The sequence below is a fragment of the Macaca fascicularis genome, chromosome 11 (genome assembly GCF_037993035.2).
Source record: "Macaca fascicularis isolate 582-1 chromosome 11, T2T-MFA8v1.1".
NCBI lineage: Eukaryota > Metazoa > Chordata > Mammalia > Primates > Cercopithecidae > Macaca > Macaca fascicularis.
Window position 1 is genome coordinate 57796793 of NC_088385.1, and position 8362 is coordinate 57805154.

Consider the following 8362-nt stretch of genomic DNA (forward strand, 5'->3'; position numbering starts at 1 on the left):
TTACCCCAAATCTGCTTCTTGTTCTATATTTTTTAACTTAGTGAGTGGCAAAACCATTTTTGTTACTGGAACTCAAACCGGAAACCAGGACACCATCCTAGCTCTCTCCCTCTCACTTACTGCCCACCAGTCAGATGTGGTCTCTTCCTTTCTTCCTCCATTGCTTCTGCACACAGCGCTCTTTACTTGGCTTAACTGGCCTCCAGTCTGACCTCTTCCAATCTATTTTTTATGCTGCTACCAGAACCTAAATAAAAAATCACTTCCTGCTTGAAATCCTTTCATGGCTTCTCATAGCTTTCAGATTAATTTTCAAAATATTTAATTTAAAATGCGAGGCTCGGCTGGGTGTAGTGGCTCATGCCTGTAATCCCAGCACTTTGGGAGGCCAAGGCAGGAGGATTGCTTGAGTTCGGAAGTTAGAGGCCAGCCTGGGCAACATGGTGAGACCTCATCTCTACCAATAAAAAATTAGCTGGGCATGTGGTGCACACCTATGGTCCCAGCCACTCAGGAGGCTGAGGTGGGTGGATCAATTGAGCCCAGAAAGTTGAGGCTGCAGTGAGCCCTGATGGTGCTACAGCACTCCATCCTAGACAGAACCAAATGTAATTTATTTATTTCTTTTTTTTTTTTTTTTTTTTTTTGAGGTGGAGTTTCACTCTTGTTGCCCAGCCTGGAGTGCAATGGCATGATCTTGGCTCACTGCAACCTCCACCTCCCAGGTTCAAGTGATTCTCTTGCCTCAGCCTCCCAAGTAGCTGGGATTACAGGCACCCACCAGCACACCCAGCTAATTTTTGTATTTTTAGTAGAGACGGGGTTTCACCATGTTGGCCAGGCTGGTCTCAAACTCCTGACCTCAGGTGATCGCCCACCTTGCCTCCCAAAGTGCTGGGATTACAGACATGAGCCACCACGCCCGATCAAGATGCAGTTTCAAATACAAAATCAAATAAAATGCAAGTATCTTGTGATCTGGCCCTGTTGGTCCTCAAGCTCTATTCTCCACACGCCTCCCTCATGCCTCGTTCTATACATAATACCATTTGTGCTGTTTGCCTCTGTGCATTTCCACAACAGTTATGCCCTCTGCCTGGAGTACCCATACCCTCCCTTCATCTGAAATTTACTAGTTCTCAAAAACATCCATAGTCTTCTCCAAAAATGCCTTTCTTAATTCTGCAGTTTATTAAGTGCTCTAGATATACTCCTGTAGGCCCATACCTCTATCCTCTCGCCCTTCCAGGGGGCTCTAATGTTGGTTTACTCATTTGCCTCTCTTAACTCTAAGTGTGTTGATGGCAACATACTTGTTTTATATAACATATCTGCAGCACTCAATCAATCTTTGTTAAATGTACAAATAATCCCAGGCATCTTGTAATTTACCTTCAACTGCCACAAAAGCCAAACCTTGACCCTCTCAAGTCACCCTACTCATGTCCATACTCCTCCCTCTCAACAGATGACTTCACATCTCATTTCATAGAACAAAAAAATGAACCACTGAGACTGGAAATGTAAGAACCTCACAGATCCCCTCTCCTGACCTAAGGATGAGGTCTCTTCCCAGGCTCTGCAACAATACCCCTGGGCTCTTGATTCCTCTCTCCCAGGCCTGTCTTTTGCTGAGTCACACTCGTTTTGTATCTTCACTGTTCCCCTCTCCAGGAATTCCTTCCCCTGTGCTCAAATATCCTAAAATCCACACCTTCCTCCAGTAAAATCAAAACAAAACAATACACCAGGCCAGGCACGGTGGTTCACTCACATCTGTAATCAATCCCAGCACTTTGGGAAGCCAAGGAGGGCAAGTCACTTGAGGTTGGGAGTTCAAGACCAGCCTGGGCAACATGGCAAAATCACATCTCTACAAAAAATACAAAAATTTGCAGGGTGTGGTGGCGTGTGCCTGTAATCCCAGCTACTTGGGAGGCTGAGGTGGGAGGATTGCTTGAGCCTGGGAGGTTGAGGCTGCAATGAGCCATGATCACAACACTGAACTCCAGCCTGGAAGACAGAGTAATACCCTGTCTCAAAAAGAGTGGGGGGGAAACACCCAAAAAACAAAGTAACACACCACAAAAAACTTAGTTTTACCTTCTCCTCAAGTTACTGCCTTCTCATCCTCTCTTCACTGTCAAATCTTTAAAAATGTTAAATCCGGCTGGGTGCGGTGGCTCATGCCGGTAATCCCAGCACTTTGGGAAGCCAAGGCAGGTGGATCACGTGAGGTATGGAGTTTGAGACCAACCTGGCCAACATGGTGAAATTCCATCTCTACTGAAAATACAAAAATTAGCTGGGCATGGTGGCGTGCACCTGCAGTCCCAGCTACTCAGGAGGCTGAGGCAGGAGAATCCCTTGAACCCAGGAGGCGGAGGTTGCAATGAGTCGAGATTGCACCACTGCACTTCAGCCTGGGTGACAGAGCAAGACTCTGTCTCAAAATAAATAAATAAATAAATAAATAAATAAATAAATAAATAAATAATAAATAAATAAAAACAAAGGCTTCATCCTATGTCTTATCTGTGTAATATTTGATTCTCGTGTTCCTTCTTAAGATGTTCTATTCCTGCAGCTTCTGGACACCATTCTGTCATGGGTCTTTCACCCCTCTACAGCTGCTCCACTTCTACTTCCCCAGTATTCCTTCCCTAGTCCTGGTTATTCCTGCAGACTTCTTTTTGTGGGAGTTCATTGGATCTGTGACTCATCCACCCTTTCCTATCCTGTGGGACAGACTGACTACACAGAAAAATGTTGGGCACCTGTCACTTGTATTAGTTTCCTATTGCTGCTCTAATGTGTTACCACAACCTAAGTGGCTTAAAACAACACATACTTTTCATGTTACCACTCTGAAAGACAGAAGTCCAAAACGGGTCTCACTAGGCTACGATCAAGGTGTCAGCAGGTCTGTGTTTCTTCTGGAGGCTCTGGGGGAGAATCTATTTCCTTTTCCAGTTTGTAGAGGCCACCTTCACTCCTTGGCACATGGTTCCTTCCTTCATTTTCAAAGTCAGCAGCGTAACATCTCCAAATCTCTCAACCTGACTTGATTCTCCTACCTTCCACCTTCTTGTAAAATCCGTTGTAATTACATTGGCCCCACCCAGATAGTCCAGGACAATCTCTCAACTCAAGGTCAGTTGATTATTAGCAACCTTAATTCCATCTGCAACCTTAATTTCCCTTTGCCATGTAATATAACACACTCCCAGGTTCTGGAAATTAGGATGTGGACATTTCTGGGAGTGGTGAAGAGGCGATATTATTCTGCCTGCCACACCAGCTAAACCAGCAAATATATAAAAGATAATGGGACCTTCAGTGAGGCATCAAACTGGTCTAAAATAGACAAGATGAACTTAGCATGGTGGCAGGTGCCTGTAATCTCAGCTACTTGGGAGGCTGAGGCAGGAGAATCACATGAGCCTGAGAGGCGGAGGCTGCAGTGAGCCGAGACCATGCCACTGCACTCCAGCCTGGGCAACAGAGTGAGACTCTCTCTGAAATAAATATGAAAGACAAGATGAGAACAGTGTGAAATGGCAGAATAGTTGCAGGAAGAACTGAATGAGGAATACAAGGGAACAAAATACTGCCCTTACACTCTAGGTTTCAAAAAGAAAATTAGGCTGCATTTTACAGAATAGCTCACATTTGTCTCTGACACATCTCCCCGTGTTAAAATTAAAATTTCTATTTCTGGAACCTTCCCTACATGATCACTTGACTCAGAATCCTTTGATGACTCTAAGCATATCTTCTAATCCTCCCCCAATCTCTTCACAACTTTAAAATTATGAAACCTAGCAAGTAAGTTTTTGAATATGCAAAATGACCATCATACATATGAAAATATGTTCAATTTCAGTCATAATACAAGAAATGCTCATCAAAATTGCTGTAAGGTACCATTTCTCACACATCAGATTGGTGAAAACTTCTAAAGTCTGACAACACGTTCCGTTGGGCAGGCTGTGGAGAAAGAGACACTTCCATAGACTGCTGGTGGGAATGCCAATACATGAAACCCTTGTAGGGAAATCTGGCAATGTCTAACAAAACTAAACTTTAATTTTCCTTTGACCCAGCAATTCCACTGCTGGGAATTTACCTTCAATAATATGAAAACACGGCCGGGCGTGGTGACTCATGCCTGTAATCCCAGCACTTTGGGAGGCTGAGGCAGGTGGATCATGAGGTCAAGAGATTCAGACTATCCTGACCAACATGGTGAAACCCTGTCTCTACTAAAAATACAAAAATTAGCTAGGCATGGTGGCATGTGCCTGTAGTTTCAATTACTTGGGAGGCTGAGGCAGGAGAATCCCTTGAACCTAGGAGGTGGAGATTGCAGTGAGCTGAGATCGCGCCACTGCCCTCCAGCCTGGCGACAGAGTGAGACTCTGTCTCAAAAAAAGAAGAAGAGATGAAAACACATGTGCACAAGGTTATTCCTTGGGACACTGTTTGCTGTAATGTCTCCAGCCTACATGCTCACTCACATCTAGGAGAGTACTTAAACTATGCTACACCCCTACAGTGGAGGACTACGCAGCTATAAAACACAATGAGGAAAAGACCCCTAGGATGTGAAGTCCTCCATTCTCTGCTTGTAGATTTCGGATGCTTTCTTCAGGATCGTTTCCATTTGACACTTCTCTTGCATCTTTCTAAGGCCATCTGGGCTGGGGTCCACTTGTCCAGACTGTGTCGCTTCTCCCCCTTGTTCTTTTTGCTCATTGCCATGGCTTTCAGGAATTTTGCCTTGTCTTTGTCCTTTTCTTCTTCTGCTTGATCACGCTGAGCTCTGCAATGCCTTTCAGCTAAAGGGGTCCCTTCTGGACCTGCTTATAGGCTGTCATGGCACCGCCCCCCCCACCCCGCCCCACAGTTTGGTAGATAGACTGCCCTGATTATTTAATGATCAAATTGTCCCAGATTTTGCTATTGGAAGCCCCTTTAAGCTGGCTCCTGTTGTCTATTGATATGTCCCATTATTCTTTGAATGACTTTTTTTTTTGAGATGGAGTCTCCCTCTGTCGCCAGGCTGGAGTGCAGTGGTGTGACCTCGGCTCACTGCAACCTCTGCCTCCTAGGTTCAAGCTATCCTCCGGCCTCAGCCTCCTGAGTAGCTGGGATTACAGGCATGTGATACCCCACCTGGCTAATTTTTGTATTTTTAGTAGAGACGGGGTTTCACCATGTTGATCAGGCTGGTCTTGATCTCCTAGCCTCAAGTGACTGGCCCGTCTCGACCTTCCAAAGTGCTGGGATTAAGGCGTGGGCAGTGAGACAACACAGCCTAGGTAGCAGAACACCACCTAAGGCAGGAATGGAACATACACCTTGTCCCTTTCTGAGCCCCTTCCCCCAAAACCCCACTTACAGACACTTCTAATGTGTATTGCCAGGGCAGGTATTTCTAATCAATCATGGTTTTCTTTGTAAAGGAACCCAGACACAGTCTGCCTCATAACCCTCATCTCTGGGCTCCAAGCAGCCTCTTGTATTTACTCAGAGTTAGCACATCACCTGGAGCCTACTTGGCATTCCAGCCTTAAGGACACCTCAGGGGTGACAGGACCAAGGCAGAGCCCCAGTGTAAGCAGACATGGGTGCAGTCAAATGGGAGGGTCCAGATACCAGTGCTGACGGGCCAGGGTCTTCAATGGCCTACTTGACCTAGATGAGAATCAAACGACATGTGCTACTGGGAGAAACTGTCTCTGCTGATATAGATATTGAATGAATACCAAAGGCAGAAGAGAAAAATCAAGTATGGAGTTTGAGGTTGGCCTATGTAAACTACAGAATAAAGCAAAAACCAATTATTTTAAAATACAATATAAATAAATAATCACAGTGATGGATTATAAGCCACTGAATAAAATAGGAATGCAAGAATCCAAACTGATAAACGATTAAATAGAGAAGAAAGAAAAGCTATTCCTCATTAGAACGCCTATTAATAAATGGTTTTTTGTTTGTTTTCGAGATGGAGTTTCCCTCTGTCACCCAGACTGAGTGCAGTGGCACAATCTTGGCTCATTACAACCTCCACCTCCTGAGTTCAAGCGATTCTCCTGCCTCAGCCTCCCCAAGTAGCTGGGACTACAGGCACGCACCACCACGCCCAGCTAATTTTTTTGGTATTTTTAGTAGAGATGAGGTTTCACCATGCTAGCTAGGCTGGTCTTGAACTCTTGACTTCAGGTGATCCATCCACCTTGGCTTCCCAAAGTGGTGGGATTACAGGCATGAGCCACCATGCCCGGCCATAAGTGTTTTTTTTTTTTTTTTTTAAGTGATTATTTAGGAAAAACACTATTTAGCAAATTAAAATTAATGGATTCAAGCAAGGATCATCAACGGACACTGAAATTAATAGTTAAAAGTCTGACAAATAACAGGATATTTGTGTAATATTAAAGTACCTATTCAGAAACTACTTATTAATTAAAAGCGGGAGAAAAAAGTGACCACAGTGGAGAACCAGGCAGACACCACGTTAATCCACATGATCAAACCAGTGGTGTGCTAGAGCCCACTCCTACCAACCCAGGAAAGGGACATTTCCCAACCTTGTGTTCCATGAAGACAGACCCTATTTAGAAACTGGCCATGGTGGGAATATTTACAACACAGAATGGGGCAATGGCAAATGCCACAGAACAGGGCAATATCTCCCCCTCCAGAGCCAACTGAGTTGTTAAACATTTATCAGCACCACACTGGATCAAAGTTAACCACCACCAGGCAATTCAACTTTCTGTGCCTCCTGACACTTCACACTAAGAAGAGCACAACATCATTTTTGTCATATTCTGCCCAAAATGTATGACCTCAATCTAGTGAGAAAACACGGAGGGGAGTCGGGGAACACGGGACTAGATTGAGAGGCATCCTACAAAATAACTGGCAAAACATCAAGGTCGGCTGGGCACGGTGGCTCACGCCTGTAATCCCAGCACTTTGGGAGGCCAAGGTGGGTGGATCACCTGAGATCAGGAATTTGAGACCAGCCTGACCAACATGGTGAAACCCCATCTCTACTAAAAATACAAAAAAATTAGCTGGGCGTGGTGTCGCACCTCTGTAGTCCTAGCTACTCCGGAGGCTGAGGCAGAATTGCTTGAATCCAGGAGATGGAAGTTGCAATGAGCCATTACACTCCAACCTGAGCAACAAGAGCGAAACTCCGTCTCAAAAAAAAAAAAAAAAAGAAAAGAAAATCAAGGTCAAGACAGACAAAGATGATTAAGAAGGTGTTTCAGACTAAAGGAGACTAAAGAGACAGGACAGCTAAATGCAATACATGATCCTAATCGGATGCTAGATGAGAAAAAAATTTTTTTTTTTTTGCTATTAAGGACATTATTGGGACAACTGGTGAATATGAATAAAATCTTTAGATTGAAAAACAGAATTATATCAATGTTAAATTTCTGATTTTGAACACCGTATTATGGTTATATAATAAAAGAATGCCCCAAATGCATACAAAAGTATGTGGAAGGCCTAAGTCTGCTACTGTCAGGTGGTTCGCCAAAAATATTTTTTAAAGAAAGAAACATGTTAATAAAGGAAAATGCGGGTACCAGACACACAGTTCTTTGTACTATTCTGGGGACTTTTCTGTAAGTCTGAAATTATTTAAACATGAAGTTACAAGGGAAGAGCCATGACCGCTACCTGATCCTCTGCCCTCATCTCTAGGTCCACCTGGCTGCAGTCGGAGGGAAGCAGTGAGCAAGGCGTTCTCCGAGGTCTCAAGGGGCCCCAAGGCTACGCGGTCAGAACAAAAGCGAAAGCGACGTCCACCACTGACCCACCTCAAGAGCCACAGCCCCACTCAGGTCTCACGCGCAGGCGCAGGGACTGGCCACAGGTGCAGCGACGTCACGTCTTTCCCCTGGGGGCGTGTGCAGCTCGAGGCTTTGCAGGAGGCGCACCTGCGATGGCCCCACCGCCAGGTGAGCCCAGAGGGCTCTCATCGCTTCAGCTGGAGATTCCAACTGCAGGGCGCGCACCTCCTCTGCCTAGGGCATGTTTCTGAAGGATGGCAAGAATCCTGGCCTCTGATGGCTATCTTCTCCCCTTCCCCTCCAAGCCCAGTGTTGTGACCCTGTGCCCTCTCTCCCCTCAATTTTGGGCCCAGGAGTCAGGTACTAAGACTCAGTCACAGAGAGAAGTCAGGAGCTCCCTCGTGAAGGCAGACTTTAGCAAATGCATCTTCTTCCAAAGCCTTAGTGTTTTTCTTAATGTTGGCTTCGAAAGCCTAGTTTGTGGCCCAGGCTGCTACTGGTGAGTTTCTGGCAGGGTGCTGGAAATCTTGGCCAATACC

At 45.2% G+C, this 8362-nt stretch overlaps 1 long non-coding RNA gene across 1 annotated transcript in view; it reads right to left on the reverse strand.

Moving 5' to 3' along the window:
- Positions 1–7879, reverse strand: part of LOC123567514 (uncharacterized) — a 92695-nt gene extending 84816 nt beyond the window's left edge. The window contains exon 1 of the long non-coding RNA XR_006690483.3: positions 7711–7879. This is a non-coding gene — a long non-coding RNA (uncharacterized lncRNA). The remainder of the gene's footprint in view (positions 1–7710) is intronic.
- Positions 7880–8362: the final 483 nt, after the last annotated feature.